Source organism: Pan troglodytes, chromosome 9, assembly GCF_028858775.2.
Source record: "Pan troglodytes isolate AG18354 chromosome 9, NHGRI_mPanTro3-v2.0_pri, whole genome shotgun sequence".
Taxonomy (NCBI): Eukaryota; Metazoa; Chordata; class Mammalia; order Primates; family Hominidae; genus Pan; species Pan troglodytes.
The window spans coordinates 64,809,090-64,828,849 of NC_072407.2; the positions used below are offsets into that span (position 1 = coordinate 64,809,090).

General features: G+C 48.6%; 1 protein-coding gene across 1 annotated transcript in view; it reads right to left on the reverse strand.

The window, feature by feature from the left end:
* Window positions 1-19,760, reverse strand: part of AHNAK (AHNAK nucleoprotein) — a 112,593-nt gene that overhangs the window by 60,910 nt on the left and 31,923 nt on the right. The window lies entirely within an intron of this gene.

Below are 19,760 nucleotides of genomic sequence, written 5' to 3' on the forward strand. Positions count from 1 at the left end.
GGAGACAAGTACTACTACTACCCCGTTTTACACAAGAAGAAACTGAAGTACAGAGAGCTTAAATAACTTGCCCTAGATGGTACAGCTAGAAAGAGCCAGAGCTGGTCAGGCACAATGGCTCACACCTGTAATCCCAGCACTTCGAGAGGCCAAGGTAGGCAAATGGCTTGAGCCCAGGAGTTCAAAATCAGCCTGGGCAACATGGCGAAACCTTGTCTCCACAAAGAATTCAAAAATTAGCCAGGACCGCCGGGCGCAGTGGCTCACGCCTATAATCCCAGCACTTTAGGAGGCCAAGGCAGGTGGATCACCTGAAGTCAGGAGTTCAAGACCAGCCTGACCAACATGGTCTCTACTAAAATACAAAAATTAGCATGGCGTGATGGCGGGCGCCTGTAATCTCAGCTACTCAGGAGGCCGAGGCACGAGAATCGCTTGAACCCAGAAGGCGGAGGTTGCAGTGAGCCAAGATTGAGCCATTGCACTCCAATCTGGGCAACAAGAATGAAACTCCATCTCAAAAAAAAAAAAAAAAGTAGCCAGGCATGGTGGTACACGCCTGTGGTCCCAGCTACTCAGGAGGCTGAGGTGGGACAATCACCTGATCTCAGGGAAGTCAAGGCTACAGTGAGCTGTGATCACACCACTGCACTCTAGCCTACGTGACAGAGTGAGACCACCTCCCCCAACCCGGGCAAAAAAAAAAGAAAGTGGCAGAGCTGAGATTTGAATCCAAACTACCTGGTTCATAAACCCACACTCTAAACACTAAACCATCCATTCATGTTTCATAGCATATATTAGGAAATATGAAAGAAGGAAAAAAAATCCAAGCCAAAGTTGCCAGTATATTCAAGATAAGAAGTTATCCTATAGAAAGCATGGCTTTCACCTAAACATGTAGATTACCTCACAGTGTCCTGTTGTAATTCATTGCCAAAACTAGAGTGCTTTAGAAATAACAGTAATAGGCCGGGGACAGTGACTCATGCCTATAATCCCAGCACTTTGGGAGGCCGAGGCAGGCAGATTACGAGGTCAGGAGATCGAGACCAGCCTGGCCAACGTGGTGAAACCCAGTCTCTACTAAAAATACAAAAAAAAAAAAACATTAGCTGGGCATGAAGGCATGCACCTGTAGTCCCAGCTACTTGGGAAGCTGAGGTAGAAGAATCACTTGAACCTGGGAGGCAGAGGTTGCAGTGAGCCGAGATCACGCCACTGCACTCCAGCATGGGGACAGAGCAAGACTCCGTCTCAAAAAAAAAAAAAAAAAGAAATAGCAGTAATATGCCAGGCGCAGTGGCTCATGCCTGTAATCCCAGAACTTTGGGAAGCCGAGGCGCTTGAATTATTTGAGGCCAGAAGTTCGAGACCAGCCTGGCCAACATGATGAAACCTCGTCTCTACTAAAAATAGAAAAATTAGCCAGGCATGGTGGTATATGCCTGTAATCCCAGCTACTCAGGAGGCTGTAGCAGGAGGATCACTTGATCCCAGGAGGCAGAGGCTGCAGTGAGCCAAGATCGCGCCACTGCACTCCAGCATGGGTGACAGAGCCAGATCCCGTCTCAAAAAAAGAAAGAAAGAAAGAAAGAAATAACGTTAATATTACTAAAAGCAAGCAAAACAAAGATTCTATAGTAGCTGGACTAAATAAAGGAGTAGGAAACGAGTTCAGTTACTATTCACTTTAGAAAATGAAACAATCAAATCATTAAGTAAATGGTTTTCTGATACAAATACAAAATTAATCTGAAACCATTAAAACAAATCACACTGCCTTAAAAGTCCTAGGCTCCCTCTGAAAAGTGAACTTCAGGAAAAAGCCATTATGAAATCTAGCCATCCTAGGTGCTGTTGCAATTCAATCACTAGAGATTAATATTAAGATACTCTATGAGTCTAAACTGTACGGAAATCGTCAAGCAGGGAGAAGGAAAATCTTGTTAGTAACAAAGAACTATGCCTAGAGAAAATTCTCAGGGAGAAAAATTCTTCCACAGCCACCACTCTGATGTAATCTTGAAAACAGGTTGGCCGGGAGCGGTGGCTCACACCTGTAATCCCAGCACTTTGGGAGGCCAAGGCGGGCAGATCACGAGGTCAGGAGTTCGAGACCAGCCTGATCAACATAGTGAAACCCTGTCTCTACTAAAAGTACAAAAGTTAGCCGGGCGTGGTGGCGCGTGCCTGTAGTCCCAGCTACTCAGTAGGCTGAGGCAGGAGAATTGCTTGAACCCGGGAGGCGGCGGTTGCAGTGAGCCGAGATCGCATCACTGCACTCCAGCCTGAGCAGCAGAGGGAGACTCCATCGAAAGAAAGAAAGAAAGAAAGAAAAGAAAGAAAGAAAGAAAGAAAGAAAGAAAGAAAGAAAGAAAGAGAAGAAAGGAAGGAAGGAAGGGAAAGGAAGGAAGGAAGAAGGGAGGGAGGGAAGGAAGGAAGGAAAGAAAGAAAAGAAAACAGAGGATGAGAAAAATAGAAGAGCAAATGACATTAAGGTGTGGGTGGGAGAAGAAAATTGCCAAGGAATTAAATGGTATAAAATATAAAGTGTTCTTAAAGCTTTTCCTTTTAAAATGTACTTATCTGTGGAAAACATTATACTGAGTGATGCGTGGGCCTTGAAAAGATTAAGGCTGGATCCAGACTGCGGTATCATTCCTGAGGTACAAGGAAAAGGTTTGAAGATGGGCCTGATATCATCAAAGCCAAGCACAGGTCAAAACCAACAACTGCTAAAGTGTTCTGAGCTGATCAAAGGAGGAATCCAAAGGCCAGTGCACCATGCAGCCTGGGACTGAATGATTGGCATTGTCATCTCGTCATTCCAGGACATGACCACTATGTGGCAGGAAAGGATGTGGCAGAAGGGCAGGCTATGGCACCAAACAACTCCTTGAAGCCACTCAAGAAAACAGAGGATAAGGAAGGGAAGGGGGAGGTCACTCCCCTGAGGCCCTCCAAGGCTCCAGACTCTCCCATTTCACATCTAAAGGTCATGGTGAAATGGGTGGAGAAAAGTGATACACAATCATTCCTATCAAAAAAGGTAGAGACATGATTACTCACTTTATGTAAAACAGTTACTAAGTAACAGAAGACAGCATTAAATAGCATCATTACGACATATCTGATTATGTTACTAGTGTGAATCACTCACAATTTCCTGTCCAAGAGAGAGCTGAAATTTTTATTCTAACAAGATCATAGAAACTGGTAATAGGCCAGGCGCGGTGGTTCACGCCTGTAATCCCAGCACTTCGGGAGGCTGAGGCAGGCAGATAACCTGAGGTGAGGAGTTCAAGACCAGCTGGGCCAAAATGACGAAACTCCATCTCTAGTAAAAACACAAAACAATTTTGCCAGGCGTGGTGGCACGCCCCTGTAATCCCAGCTACTCAGGAGGCTGAGGCAGGAGAATCGCTTGAACCTGGGAAGCAGAGGTTGCAGTGAGCCGAGATTGAGCCACTGCACTCCAGCCTGGGTGACAGAGGGGAGACTTCATCTCAAAAAAAAAAAAAAAAGTAAACACTGGAAATGACTTAAAAGTCCATCAATAGAGGAATTGTCAAATATGCAATGTATCTATGCTGCACAATATTTCACAATGAAAAGAACGAGGTAGGTCTGTTTTCACCTACATGGAACATCTCCAAAACGTTAACAGGGGGAAAAGGAAACTGCAAAACAGCACAGTCCAATCTTATTTATGGTTTTATGGGTTTTGTTGTTGTGGTTGTTGTGTCGTTGCTAACCCACAAAACTCTAGGCTTCTATGTTAACATACAGACTTGTCCAAATGCATTGAGCAAAGTCTACGGGGCACATGCCAAGATGAAGCCAATGGTTATCACTAAGAAGGAGCACGCAAGTGTGTTTGGAACAAGGGGAATTTCTCTTGTATTGTTTTAATTTTTTACAAAATGAATGGCATACTAAGATTACACTAAATGTAATTATAATTACACTATATGGTGTAATTAAAAATTGAATCTTTGGGGCCAGACATAGTGGCTCATGCCTATAATCCCAGTGCTTTAGAAGGCCAAGGTGGGAGGATCGCTTGAGGCCAGAAGTTTGAGAGCAGCATGTGAGCAACATAGTGAACCCAGACTCACTCTAAAAAAAAAAAAAAAAAAAGAAATTTTTTTTTATTAGCTGGGCGTGGAAGCTGTGCCTTTAGTAAGAGCTACTCAGAAAGCTGAGGTGGGAGGATCTCTTGAGTCCAGGAGTTCAAGGTTGCAGTGAGCTGTGATCATGCCAGTGCACTCCAGCCTGAGTGACAGAGCAAGGCCCTTCTCTAAAAAAAATAAAATAAAAACAAAAAACAAAATAAATAGATCTTTGGAAATGTTGGCTCTAAAAATTTCCACCTGCCCAACAGAATATTCATTAGGATTGAAAGTACTTTACCAGCTGTGATTACTTCAACAAGGGGAGGTTCATTATTCAACAAATATTTATTGAGCATCTACTGTGGGCCAGGCACTGTTCTAGACTCTGGGGATATATTAAAAATCCCTGCCTTCATGGAGCCTATATTCCAGTGGACTTTATGGCCTCTCTTCCGCCTCTCTTCTCCCACTTCCTTTGGTGGGAGTGGTCTCTGGAAGACAGGCATGGGCATGGGGAGATAAAATATGCCTGGAGGCAGGGGCATGACATAGATGAACTCTGACCATGTCTTCTAGGCCTGGGAAAGAGGAAAAGATAGAAAGGGTTTAAGGCTTTAGTGCAGACCCATAGCATCCGACTGGCCTCTCACTAAACATCCTCTGTATCTGTTCAAACCTGCCAGGCGCAGTGGCTTATGCCTGTAATCCCAGCACTTTGGGAGGCCGAGGTGGGTGGATCACCTGAGGTCGGGAGTTCGAGACCAGCCTGACCAACAGGGCAAAACCCCGTCTTACTAAAAATACAAAAAAATTAACTGGGCATGGTATCGTGTGCCTGTAATCTCAGCTATTCGGGAGACTGAGGCAAGAGAATCGCTTGAACCCGGGAGGCGGAGGTTGTAGTGAGCCAAGATCGCACCACAGCACTCCAGCCTGGGCAACAGAGCAAGACTCCATCTCAAAAAAACAAAAAACCTGCCGCACAAGTTGAGCTGTAGGCAGCTGCGCAGCTCCTAGCCACTCCTCCATCTCCTGGAGACTGTGAACCAAGCCACAAAGGGGAAAGGGGTGTGGCCGAGTGCTGGTGGGGCTTAGGAGCTCCTGGCTCCTCTCGGATGCCAATGAGACTTCCCTTCTGGCATGAGGCCACGTAGAATGATGATGGCTGAGAGTGCAGCAGTAGGAGGACAGAGGATAGCTGGTAAAGGGAAAGTGAGTAAGTGGAAGGAAGTCCATGTAAGAGCTAACTGTGCTCCATCTGGGCCAAAATGGGGAGATCACATCTCCCTTCAGGCGTCATCTGACACCAAACCAAGGCTCAGCCAAGCTTTTCTGTGCTGGAAAGCCAGAAGCCAGGAAGGAGAGCCTGCTGCTCCTGGGTGCCCTCACTTCCCGGTCCTCTGCTCCTCTGTCCCCCACACCAGACTACCTGGCTCCAGCTTGCTTCTTGTCTAAGCTGAACAGAATAGAGAAGAGGGCAGGTGAAATGCCTCAAGACAGGCCTGGCATGAAAAAGTGGAACTTAGTTTGTGGCTTACCCAAGAGATTAAACATAGTCTAGTTGTATCCACGCAATTAAGATGGGAAGGTTAAGGATCCTGTATTCCAGATCAACCTGCACTCACAAAACGAGGACCGTAGTAAACGCAAAGGAATGACTCAATAGTAGCGAAATTCAGACATCCTTGACAAGCCAGTAGGGGAGATATTTCAGGCTAGGGCAGCCTCACCTGAGGCCTTTAAATCATACTATAAAGGTACCTGGCTGCCCCACCTGAGCCCAGCCTAGCCCGCTTCCCAGCTATGCCAGTTCACACAGGTGCTAGAAGGCTGGGGTAATCTGATTGGCCCAGAGAGTCATGTGTGCTACAGAACACTACCTTCGTTAACGATCAGAGTCAGGTTTGAACCTGTTCCTCCCAAACCTACGTGCTGTCCCTCAGAGAGCCCGATGATGACACACAGGGCGTGGTATGTGGCTCCGAACCTCCCCAGTGACTTAAAAAATCCAAGTGGGTTTTAAATTGCTGCTCCCAGTTGATCATACCAGAAATCGAGCTATAGAACCGCCTCAACATCATTTTTTTTCTCCCACTTTGAGCTAAGTGAACAAACTGGGAGATTTCTGCCTCACCACTTTACATAGTAAATAATCCTTTCATCTCCCCTTTGGCTGGGAAGAGCTTACTCTGTGTGGACAAGGAACCAGCAGAAGCCTCTATGTCAGCTGAGTTTTGAACAAGGCAGCGTTGAGCTGGGAATGCTCACTATCAAGTTTTTTCCCCCTTGACAACTGGATGTGGACATTGCTCAGACATACTGTATCACATTAAAACATACAATTCTGGCCAGGCACAGTGGCTCACATCTGTAATCCTAACACTTTGGGAGGCTGAGATGGGAGAATTGCTTGAACCCAGGAGTTCGAGACCAGCCTGGGCAACATAGTGAAACACCATCTCTACAAAAAAAAATCAAAAACACAAAACAAATTAGCCAGGCGTGGTGGCATTTGGGAGGTTGAGGTGGGAGGATTTCTTGAGCCCAGAAGGTGGAGTGGCAGATGGCACCACTGCTTTCCAGCCTGGGGGTCAGAGTGAGACCCCATCAAAAAAAAAAAACAATTTTATCCCTGCCTTTCAAAGGGATTTCCAGTCTCAATGCCTCAAATTCTACATGCTAGAAGAACTTTGCCTGCCAGGCGCGGTGGCTCACGCCTGTAATCCCAACACTTGGGGAGGCCAAAGTGGGTGGATCATGAGGTCAGGAGATTGAGACCATCCTGGCCAACGTGATGAAATTCCATCTCTACTAAAATACAAAAAATTAGCCAGGCAGGGTAGTGCATACTTGTAGTCCCAGCTACTCAGGAGGCTGAGGCAGGGGAATTGCTTGAACCCGGGAGGTGGAGGTTGCAGTAAGCCGAGATCGCGTCACTGCACTTCAGCCTGATGACAAAGCAAAACTCCATCTCAAAAAAATAAAATAAAATAAAAGAACTTTGTCAAACCCTGAGAGAAATAAATGCACTTGCCAAACCCCAGCGTGATGTGAGCGCTTTGCTCTCCAGATGCCACAAATACTCTACTGCGCTCACATGTCAATATATCACAGCCAAGTGCTGCCCAGCAAATACACAGGGCTTTGTCTCATTCTGCAGCGCTGGACGCTGGCCACGGAGCCACTGTTGCTGTGTCTGTCAGGCTCAAAGAGAGTGGTGGGGCAGGCAGGGGGCATGGGGCAGTTCGCTGCAAAGACAAAGCCAGCCCCGCATTGCTGCAGGTGGGAAACACAACCCTCCACATCCCAGCCAGGCTTTCCAGGTCAAAAAATTCTCTAGGAAGGAAGGGAAGGAGAACAAAAGAATAATCAAAAGCCACACTTCCTAGACTTAAGCAGTGAGAGACGTTTCAGATGCCAGCCACCCATTTCGGACCAAACTGGGCAGATTTGGGGTGTCTTCTCCTCTTCCACACCCGAGCCCTCCTTCACTCCCTCTTCCTCAACTTCCTGCCCCAAGCAACACCCTTTTTGCCGTTCTTGCCACCCCACCTTTCTTGGGCTTCAGGTCCTCGACTTCAGAGTCTCCAAGCTTTTCCTCTGCCTCCTTTCCCACCCCAGCAGGGCAGTCCTGGGGGCTGGAATGGTGTCAATTTGAGGAGTTTGCCAGCCGACAGGGCACAGAATTTAGCTGAATTCACACTCAGCAGCTCAAGGAAAGCAGCCAAAGTGCAAAACTTCAGCAACCGTTTATTAGAGAATGTTTATTTTGCTTTGTTCTTTAACTTTTGTTTGTTTTTACCCTAAGTACAGGCTAAAACCTGAGAGATCAAGAAACTAAACAGTAATTGACAGAAGGAAAATTGGAGCACCAGTCGCTGAGGGGAAGTGTATGAAGTGATCGGTTAGTGATAAGATGGCTTATCAAGTTTCTGCCACGTGCCATGTGCCTGGCCGTGTGCTGGAGACATAATGATGGACAAGCACACTACATCTCACTCACAGAGCTGACAGTCCGGAACGAGAGGCAGACAGACAAGCCATTGGCCACTGATATTTTAATATGAATAGTGCTAAGAACAAAAAAGTACAGAGCAACATGAATGCGTGAGATAGCTGGGGAAGATGGGGAGTATCCAGGAAGGCTTCCAGGAGGAAATGACCTCTGAGCTGAAACCCAAAGGATGAGGAAGAAAAGTCTGCATGAAAGCCAGGTGCTGGAAAGAGAAGAGTACGTTAAGAGTACTGGGAAGAGCTGAGTGTGGCTGCAGAGGCCGGCTTGAGACTGCAGAGGCTGACAGTAGCGAAGTCAAAAGCAGAGACCACCGAGTGCTCCCTGGGCATTGGCTGGAGTATGAAAAGGCTGAGACATGTAGTGTTCGGAGCCACCTCCAAGACCTTTTTTTCCCTGTGTGAACCTATGTACAGTTCACGCTGACTTACTGAAGCATTTCTGTCCAACTTTTAATTCTCCATATTCCGTGAGAGTTCAGCAAATGCTCATAAATACAAAACAATCAACAGTCCAATCCATGTCAGAGTAGAGTGAGTGGGGGACACGCCCTGACTCCCATGTTTTTTCCTGTCCTTATTTCTGCCACCAGCAAAGCCCAATCAAAGGTTCTCCACGATTACATAACCAGGCATAGCAAGTAAGCCTCAGCAGACACACAGGATCTGACCACTTCCCCTTTGGAAACTGTAAAACAGCGAAAGTGGGCTGGGCACGGTGGCTCACGCCTGTAATCCCAGCACTTTGGGAGGCCAAGGCGGGGGGATCCTGAGGTCAGGAGTTCGAGACCAGCCTGGCCAACATGGTGAAACCCTGTCTCTACTAAAAGAAAAATTAGCCGGGCATGGTGGCGGGCGCCTGTAATCTCAGCTATTCAAGAGGCTGAGGCAGGAGAATCACCTGAACCCGGGAGGCAGAGGTTGCAGTGAGCCAAGACCGTGTCATTGCACTCCAGCCTGGACAACAAAGCGAGACTCCATCTCAAAAAAAAAAAAAGAAACAGAAAAAAAAAGTGAGTGTTTGCAGAACATGCAGAGTGGCCTTTTTACCTGGGTTGCCGGCAAGGTCTGGACTCACCATCCAGTGGCAAGAACCCGATTAATCCAAGGTGTTTATTTCCTTTTGATAAACAGTAACATGTGATTTTCCATTTTTAGACACAATAATTACTTCAAACTAAGAGCAGTCACCAAAATCAGTACTTAGAGGGAGTGGTTTTCCTTCATAAGAGGGCAGCAGCTCAGTTTAAAAAATAACTTTTTTTAAAGTCCCTGCCTCCAGGCCGGGCGTGGTGGCTTACGCCTGTAATGCCTGCACTTTGGGAGGCCGAGGCGGGTGGATCACCTGAGGTCAGGAGTTCCAGACCAGCCTGGCCAACATGGTGAAACCCCATCTCTACTAAAAATACAAAAATTAGCCAGGCATGGTGGTGCGCACCTGTAATCCCAGCTACTAGGGAGGTTGAGGCAGGAGAATTGCTTGAACTTGGGAGGCGGAGGTTGCAGTGAGCCAAGATCACACCACTACACTCCAACCTAGGCAACAGAACAAGACTCTATCTCAAAAAAAGAAAGAGAGAGAGAGAGAAAGAAAGAAAAAGAAAGAGAGAAAGAAAGAGAGTCTTAGATATGATTCAAGAGACACGCAATTTTTGGAAAAACATGGTGTTTAAATAGAGTGAAGGACAAAAAGCCAAGCATCCCTGCCAGGCCCCCCAGCAAATTTACCCAGAGCTTATCCCACCTGGGGCTCCTCCCTCCTGCAGCTAAATTCCTAGAATTTATTTTCTAGGAATTTAGACAATCCGCACTGGCTGCCTCCACTCTCTCATCTGACTTCCCTATCTGGCTGAAGGGCCCACTTGAAATTCAAGTTGTGAGCCGAACTTGCAATCTTACAAATAGAAAATGCCCTGGCATTATTCTTGCCTGCCTGCTCACATTCCAGCCCTCCCCACCGCCTGGCCACCGAAGACAGAGGACAGAGGCGTGGTTGGCAGCCACGCGCCCTTGAGGAGACCACACACCTAAGTAAACACTGGCTGGAAAGACCCAAGGTTGTCAAAAGCCTCCCCTTTCACCTGGCTGGGGCTGGGGAACCTTAAGGCCAAAACTCCTCCACATAGGGGTCAAGCGCCCCTGCCCCACCCCCTACCCTGCCCCCTGCAGCCCAGCATCCAGAGGATGTCAGGAGCTCCCAGAGGAGAAAGCAAGGCGGTACCACGCTGTTTGTGAGGATGGGCTAAAAGGCTCTGCCGTTTCAAAATGCCCTAAGCTGGCCTGCTGATGGGCCTGAAATAACCACGTGAGAGACCCATCCCTCAGGGTCTAAAAGCTCTCTTTTTAAATGTAAAGTTTCAAAAGCAATAACATATATGACGCTGACACTCTCCAGGACCTTAGTTTCTCAGGGTACAAAGCTGTCATTTGAAGGAAGTCTGGATAAAGGGGAAAGCGCGCAATGAAAGGCCAGTGTTTGGGCATTGGGGACCCACTAGGGTAAGGGGTGAGGTCCCGTGGCCACCCCTTGGGAGGTGTAAACCTGGCCTCAGCAGCTTCCCGACAGCCCCCCAGGGTCTTCTTTCCCACTTGCTCGCCCCGTCTTTGCTCCCCTCTGTGTCCCACGCCTCCAACCCAGTCTGCGGGCACATGGCTCACAGCAACCCCAGGGGATAAAAATCTGCCTAGCAACGGGTCATGAGGCCCAAATATGGCCTGGCGATTGACAGTTCGGCCAATGGGGTGTGGCCACAGATGCTCTCTAGAGACCAGGGTCTCATGCCCTTGATTCTGAGGGCCCCGGGCTTGCTGGATGGGGGTTCACCAGGTATCATCCCGTTTCTGGTTGGAGCAAGGGACCTTGCCTCGCTATTGAAAGCGCGCTGCTTTACTTCGATTGTAGGTTTGTTTGGAGTGCCAGGAGGGATTTATGGAGACAGGGAGCGGGGCTAAAGTCCCCTCGAAGTCACCCTTTGGCATTGTCCTTTCTCCCTGTGAGTCCTCTCCCTCTTTTTCTTTCCTTCCCGCTCCACGCCCTTCAACGCTCCCTGCCGCTCATTGCAAGCCGCCGCCCTTCCCTCCCCCTCGACCTAGGGCTTTGCTCCTCCCCTGCTGCCTCCCCCGACACACCTCCCCCTACTCTCCACCCCCCCCCCCCCAGCAGGACCCCTGGCCACACTGTCAGCCTCTGCCCATCCCGGGCTCTTTCTCTCGTTTCCCCCCTTAGTTTTCTGCTTGCTTTCTTCTTCTCCAGCTCCCCATAATCTCCGGAATGAAGAGCAAGCGGTCCGGGCCGGGTGCGGTGGCTCATGTCTGTAATCCCGGCACTTCCGCAGGCCAAGGCAGGAGGATCGCTGGAGCCCATGAGTTCCAGACCAGCCTGGGCAAAATAGCAAGACCCCCTGTCTCTACCAAAAAAAAAAAAAAAAAAGGCGGGGGTGGGGGGATGGTTAACAAGCTGGGCATGGTGGCGCGCGCCGGTAGTTCCAGCTACTCGGTAGGCTGAGGTGGGAGGATGGCTTGAGCCCAGGATGTCCAGGCTGTGGTGAGCCATGATCACGCCACAGCACTCCAGCCTGGGCAACAGAGCGAGACCCTGTCTAAAAATAAATAAATAATAATAAGTAAATAAATAAATATTTAAAAAAAAAAAAAAAAGAGCCAGTGGTCCGAGCTTGAGGACGCCCGAGTTCCTTCCCCTTGGGAGGGTGTCGGGGTTTGTGGGGTGGGGGGAGCTGCTGCATCCCACCCAGGAGGCCAGGAAGACTGAGATCCTTCTACTCACACCACAGATTGTTGGCAGGTTCTCACTTCGGGCTAAAATCAGCCTCGCCCTGCAGCCAAGCAGGGCCGGCAGGTGAAGAGATACAGGGGAAACTGTCAGGGGCGGGAGCAACTTTGTTTCACCCAAAATTCCTCCCTGCAGCCCCCTTGCATTTTCAGGTTCTCCCCCCAGACAGGAGGCTCAGCCCCTCAGGGCCCCAGCTGGCCAGAGGGTTGTGCCTGGCCTGCATTTTCCTAGCTGCAGGGCAGCAGGACGCCATGGGCTTAGCCAGGGCTGGGGGGCTTCCAGGCTGTGTGGGCTGGGTGGTCTGGGACAAGTGGGTGGGGCTCGTTACAATTCAAATGATTTGATCATAGTTTCTCCCTTGTTTATTATTATAGTGGAAGAGTGAAGACTCAGGAGAGGAAGGACCCAGGGTGGCCCGGGGCAGGAGAGCCTCGGGAGGGACTGACAGCAGCCAGGAGGCTGAGCCTGAACCCTAAACCCTACTCCCTCCTCCCCAAAATGGGCAAATGGGTGTATGTCCCAGTTTTTTCCTTTCATGGCTGGACCTGAAACCAGCCAAGCTGCCTGGCTTTCAGGTTTCATTCTGAGTTCGTCCCCCTTCTCTTGCTCCCTGGCCTGACCCTGCTAAACCTCCCACGCACACATCTCCACTTCCACACTTTTATTCCCCGTCCTTCTGCCTGGAATTCCCTCCCCCCACTCCTCTCCAAACCTTGAAATAGTTATACACTGTTATTAACAGTCTTCCTGGTACCAGAGCAAGCAGAATGCTATTAAAAGCATGGGCTTTTCAGTCAGCACAGACCCCCGTGTGAATCCTGACTCTGCTGTTTGCTAGCTGTGTGACCTTGGACATCATGCTTAACTTCTCTGAGCCTCAGTTTCTTTGTCTGTTAAATGAGAAAAATAATACCCACCTCATGTGGTTGTTGTGGAAATGAAAAGAGAGAAAGCATGTAAAATACATACACAATGCCTCACACAAACTAAGAGTATATAGGAATAGCTAACACAGTATTTACTATATGCTGACCACATTATGTTAATTTAAATCATCCTCCCAACAAAGCTGTGAGAGAAGAACCATATTATCCCTGTTTTATAGATTTAAAAAACAGGGCTGGGGATGCGGGCTCACACCTGTAATCCCAGCACTTTGGGAGGCCAAGGCGGGCAGATCACTTGAGGTCAGGAGTTTGAGACCAGACTGACCAACATGGCAAAACCCTGTCTCTACTAAAAATACAAAAATTAGCTGGGCGTGGTGGGCACGCCTGTAGTCCCAGCTACTCAGGAAGCCGAGGCAGGAGAATCCAGGAGGCAGAGGTTGCAGTAAGCTGAGATGGCGCCACTGCACTCCAGACTGGGCGACGGAGACTCCGTCTCAAAAAAACAAAAAACAAAAAACAAAAAACTGAGGCACAGTGAGGTTCGATAACTTGCCCAAGGTCACGCAGCTAGGAAATAGCAGAACTGATAACTGATATTATTATTATTCCCCTACTAGATGGTAGGCTCATTGAAGAAAGGGGCTTTGCACATAATAATGGGGGTTTTTTAATTTGTTTTTTGAGACTGGGTCTCGCTCTGTCATTCTGACTGGAGTGCAATGGCACAATCACAGCTCACTGCAGCCTTGAATTCCTGGCCTCAAGTGATCCTCCTGCCTCGGCCTCCCAAAGCATTGGGATTACAGGAGTGAGCTATTGTGCTGGGCCATAATAACTTTAATAACTACTTTCGATAATGTTAAAAAGTCCGAGTTCAAGTCCCTGCAAATTTCAAGAGGCATCCTCTATTTCCTAAAATTCCCCCAGAAAAGAAATTCCCAGCTTCTTCAGGGAAACGGCAGTGACATCACAGGGAAGAAAAAAAAATTCTTTTTTTAATCAGAAAGCTTGGATCGATTTTGGCCAAGTCACCTCTTCCCAACTCTATGAGTTGAGACCAATCGCTTCGCTTTTCTGAGCCTCACCTTTCTGGTTTGTAGATAGGGTCAGCAAATGCCAGAACTGCCTGCTTGCCTGGGCGGAGCTGAGAACCCAGTGTGAGATCTCAAGAGATAAAGCATTCTGTGAACTAGAACGCCCTGTCCAAAGAGAAGGCCTTTTCATTAGTAACCCTTTCCCATCCTTGGCCCCACTACTGGGAAGTTTTTCCATTAGGGCCAAGCCTCAAGCGTGTGGTGGAAAATAACAGAGGCATTTAAAGGGAAATGAAACTGCCCTCCTCAGCAGAATGTTCCCCACACATTTGCTGTGGCCCATGGCAGCGCCTCTGCTGGGCGCCTTCAGCCTTAGGAAGCACCAGCGGCTGCCTGACGCCACGGGGCAATTCAGAGGCTGGTAAACAGCACATGGCATTCCCGGCCCGTGGCAGGCATTCATGCATGGAATTCTTTGTCCTCGTGAGGAAAGACAGAGAGCTGCTCTGTGCTGCAAAGCTCAAAGCCAGAACTCCACTTTCAAAACTCCCAGCCCGAGATCACGCCAAGGCTAAGCATGCCACCAACCCCTTAAAGTGTGCTTGTGAGATAAACTTGCCCAAACTTGGACTTTTTTCTTGAAAACTTGGGTTTCCTCGTTAATTCCAATGAGGAGTCATGGCAACGTTACAATGGAGAAACTTAGCAATCTCCTACTTAACCAAGGAATTGAAATTAACATACCCATCATGTGCCTCCTGACACGAGGCACCAAAAAGGACCCAATATCACTTCTGTGGAATTCCTGCCCCAAAATGCATAACCTGAACCCAATCATGAGGAAATATCATCAGACAAACCCAGATTGAGGGACGTTTCTAGAAAACTGGTCCCACACACTTCAAAAATATCAGTGCCATGCATGACAACAAAAAACTGAGAAACTATTACAGATTAAAGAAATAAAGAGCCGGGCACGGTGGCTCACGCCTGTAATTCCAGCACTTTGGGAGGCCAAGGTGGGTGGATCACTTGAGGTCAGGAGTTCGAGACCAGCCTGGCCAACATGGTAGAACCCTGTCTCTACTAAAAATACAAAAAATTAGCTGGGTGTGGTGGCAGGTGCCTGTAATCCCAGCTATTCAGGAGGCTGAGGCAGGAGAATCACTTGAACTCGGGAGGCAGAGGTTGCAGTGAGTCGAGATCACACCATTGCACTCCAGCCTGGGTGACAAGAGTGAAACTCCGTCTCAAAAAAAAAAAAAGAAAGAAAGAGACCAAGACAACTAAACATCATGTGAGGTCATCAACAATTGAAGCCCAAAGAGGAAAAAAAGACATTGTCGCCAGGCATGGTCGCAAATCCCAGCACTTTGGGAGGCTGAGGCAGGCAGGTCCCTTGAGGCCAGGAGCTCAAGACCAGCCTGGCCAACATGGCGAAACCCCGTCTCTACTAAAAAATACAAAAATTAGCCAGGTGTGGTGGCGGGCGCTAGTAATCCCAGCCACTCAGGAGGCTAAGACAGGAGAATCGCCTGAACCTAGGAGGTGGAGGTTGCAGTGAGCTAAGATCGCACCACTACACTCCAACCTGGCAGACAGAGCAAGACTCTGACTCAAAACAAACAAAAAAAGACATTACTGTAAAGACAGTTACTGGGGCAACTGGTGAAATTTAAAGATATACTACATATTAGATAATATGTCAATGTTTTGTTTCCTGAATTTAATTATTGTATTGGAGTTTTGTTTGTTTGTTTGTTTGTTTGTTTGAGACGGAGTCTCACTCTGTCGCCCGGCCTGGAGTGCAATGGCACAGTCTCAGCTCACTGCAACCTCCACCTCCCCCGGGTTCAAGAAATTCTCCTGCCTCAGCCTCCTGAGTAGCTGGGATTACAGGCGCCCGCCACCACACCTGGCTAATTTTTTGTATTTTTAGTAGAGATGGGGTTTCACTATGTTGGCCAGGCTGGTCTGGAACTTCCCGACCTCAAGATCCACCCGCCTCAGCCTCCCAAAGTGCTGGGATTACAGGCGCCCGCCACCACACCTGGCTAATTTTTTGTATTTTTAGTAGAGATGGGGTTTCACTATGTTGGCCAGGCTGGTCTGGAACTTCCTGACCTCAAGATCCACCCGCCTCAGCCTCCCAAAGTGCTGGAATTACAGGCTTGAGCCACCGCGCCCGCCCTGTATTGGAGTTATATAAAAGAATGCCCATACATGCTGAAGTATTTATGGGTAAAGGATCATGATGTCTGTAATTTACTCTCAAATGATTCAGCAAAAGTAATGATAACACCTATATGAGCCAGGTGCGGTGGCTCATGCCTGTAATCCCAGCACTTTGGGAGGCCAAGGCAGGTGGATTACCTGAGGTCAGGAGTTCGAGTCCAGCCTGGCTAACATGGTGAAACCCTGTCTCTACTAAAAATACAAAAATTAGGCAGGCATGATGGCACAAACCTGTAATCCCAGCTACTTGGGAGGCTGAGACAGGAGAATTGCTTGAGCCCAGGAGGTGGAGGTTGTGGTGAGCCAAGAGTATGCCACTTCACTCCAGCCTGGGCAACAGAATGAGATTCTGTCCCAAACAAACAAACAAAAAAACCATATATATATAGAGAGAGAGAGAGAGAGAGACAGAGAGAGATTAAAGCAAACAAAGTAAATGTTAGCAATTGGTGAATCCAACTGAAAGCTATGTGAATATTCATTGTATTATTCTTGCAACTTCTCGGTAGATTTGCATTCAAAATAAATACACTTTAAAAAAAAAAGAAATTTCAGGTACACAATTAGCTGCATCTCCCACATAATGTTTTTTAATGTCACAGCTAATGCAAAATACCAAAGAGCTAAGGTGGCACTCTGAAGCAGGACATGTATATAAGCAACATGCAAAGTCCTCATGGGTGATGCACTTTTGCTTTGGGGTGCTGGAGACAGCAATATTTCAACAGTGCAGCCTTTGCTCAAAACATTTGAGACAACTTCCCAACCACACAGGAAAGTTAGTCACACACTTAATCACGCCTTGCTTTTGACCCCAAACAACCCACCCACCCACCTAATTAACCAGGCTTGTTTTTTTTTTTTTTTTTTTTTGCTTGTTTGTTTCTTTTGAGACGAGTCTCGCTCTGTCCCCCAGGCTGGAGTGCAGTAGCACGATCTCAGCTCACTGCAGCCTCTGCCTCCCAGGTTCAAATGATTCTCTTGCCTCAGCCACAAGAGTAGCTGGAATTACAGGCATGTGCCACCACGTCCAGCTAATTTTTATATATATATTTTAGTAGAGACGGGGTATCGCCATGTTGGCCAGGCTGGTCTCAAACTCCTGACCTCAAGTGATCCACCCACCTCGACCTCCCAAAGTGCTGGGATTATAGGCATGAGCCACCGCGTCCGGCCCAGCAGTAGATTTTTTACAGAAGTAAGTGTAGAGCTTCCCGAGGTGACCACTGAAAGCAGAATTGCCATTGGGACATATGTGTGCTTCTTTAAGAAAAAACTGTAGCATTACTTTATGATCATAACTTAAATTCTAGTTTAAGAAACCTCAATGTATAAAAATTCAAACTTATCAAACAGAAAAAACGAGAGACAGAGTCTTGCTTTGTCTGCCAGGCTGGAATGCAGGCTCAAGTGATTCTCCTGCCTCGGCCTCCTGAGTAGCTGGGACTACAGGCGAGTGCCACACCGGGCTAGTTTGTTTCTTTTCTGAGATGGAGTCTTGCTCTGTCACCCAGGCTGGAGTGCCGTGGCACAATCTTGGTTCACTGCAACCTCCACCTCCCAGGTTCAACCAATTCTCCTGCCTCAGCCTCCCAAGTAACTGGGATTACAGGTGCGCACCACCACGCCCAGCTAGTTTTGTATTTTAGTAGAGATGGGATTTCACCATGTTGCCCAGGCTGGTCTCAAACTCCCGAGCCCAGGCAATCCACCTGCCTCGGCCTCCCAAAGTGTTAGGATTACAGGCGTGAGCCACTGCACCTGGCCTTGTCCTGGTTATTCTCTATCTGTTCCCTCCACCTTCAGACCCCTGCTCCTGCTTCTCTGCCCGACTCTGTGCCCCAGGAGGTGGATCAGCTGCAACACCTGGGCTCCCGTGCCCTCCAGTGGAGAGAGGGGTCAGGGTGTTCCTCCCTGCTTCACACGGCAGGCAGTTCTGGCAGATGCTGGTCCTCTATGGCTATAGTCCCCACTGAGGATTCCTCCTCTACCTCCAGTGCACGCTGGACTTCAGGAACACCACTTCTTCCTCATATCCTTCAGGGCCAGGGATAGTACCAGCTTCCTACTGCCCCTGGGGGTCTCACCACCCCTTGTGGCCTCCTTTGCCCCTGCCCACTACTCCATAAACTGTCTCTTTATTAAGTCTCTCTGATTGAACTATCTTCAAATGGAACTAAGTTTGCGAGAGGGAACCTGACAGATAGAGAAATGAGTGTGAGTTTATGAAAATTATTCCCTGGGCTAAGCGCGGTGGCTCATGCTTGTAATCCCAGCACTTTGGGAGGCCAAGGAGGGAGTGATTGATTGAGCTCAGGAGTTTGAGACTAGCCTGGGCAACATGGTGAAACCCCGTCTCTACAAAAAATACAAAAATTAGCCCGGCGTGGTAGTTGAGCTTGAGAGGTGGAGGTTGCAATGAGCTGAGATCGTGCCACTGCACTCCAGCCTGGGTGACAGAGCAAGATCCTGTTAGGAAGAAGGAAGGGAGGGAGGGAGGGAGGGAGGAAGGGAAGGAAGGAGGCAAGGGAGGAAGGAAGGAAGGGAGGGAGGGAGGGAGGAAGGAAGGAAGGGAGGAACTGTTCACTATTCCCTGCCATTTGTGAGCCCATGGTGTATTTCAAAATAATTCTGTTTTCCCAGATGCCCCCTTAACTACACCACTGTCCACACACAGTCACACTGCCTAAAGCGAGGCTGACCTTGAGACTGCAGTCCTTGCAATTGCTCCCTGCTGAACTCTGGGAAAGAACATCACAGAGTCCAGCCCCTTCCCAGTCTCCTGACGCTGCTCTCACCCTCGAGTGCAGGAACCAGGACCTTAGAGTGTCAGACCTTGCAAGGCTGGTTCCTGCAAGACTTTAGGGGATAGGCCGGTTGCCGTGGCTCACGCCTGTAATCCCAACACTTTGGGAGACCAAGGTAGGCAGATTATGAGGTCAGGAGTTCGAGACCAGCATGGCCAACATGGCAAACCCCCATCTCTACTAAAAATACAAAAATTAGCCAGGTATGGTGGCAGGCGCCTTTAATCCCAGCTACTCAGGAGGCTGAGGCAGAAGAATCTCTTGAACCCGGGAGGCGGAGTTTGCAGTGAGCCAAGATCACACCATTGCACTCCAGCCTGGGCAACAAGCGTGAGACTCTGTCTCAAAAAAAAAAAAAAAAAGACTTTAGGGGATAACTTGGACCACCCCATCAGGAACTGAGGGAGGGCAGGGGTAAGGAGCATGGGCAGGGCGAGGGAGCTGGGGTGCGCCCTCCACACACCACATAAGCCCGTGTCTCCTCCCATGCCGTCGCTGCTGTGGTAACCATCACTGCGGGAAGCAGCGTTCGTGTTCTGCGGCCACTGCCTCCAGCCCAGACCTGACATTGAGAAGAAGGTGGCTAGAAGACTCTCAAGTTTGTACAGCTAGTTGCCTTGTCCCTTCTCCATCCTACCCACCACCCACTGACTGTCCCACCCAATGAGATCACTGGCCTCGCCGTCCCTGGTACATGCATGATTTCCACGGGTTTATTGCCAGGGCTCAAGGCATTCCAGTTTTTCACACCCATCACATCATTCACTCTGGCTCTGCTGGCCACGGTGAGGACGGATGAAGCTAGGGAAGGCATGAGATCCCACTGACAAGCTGGTACTAAACAGGGAAGGATGGGGTGGGAGCTATTTTATCTC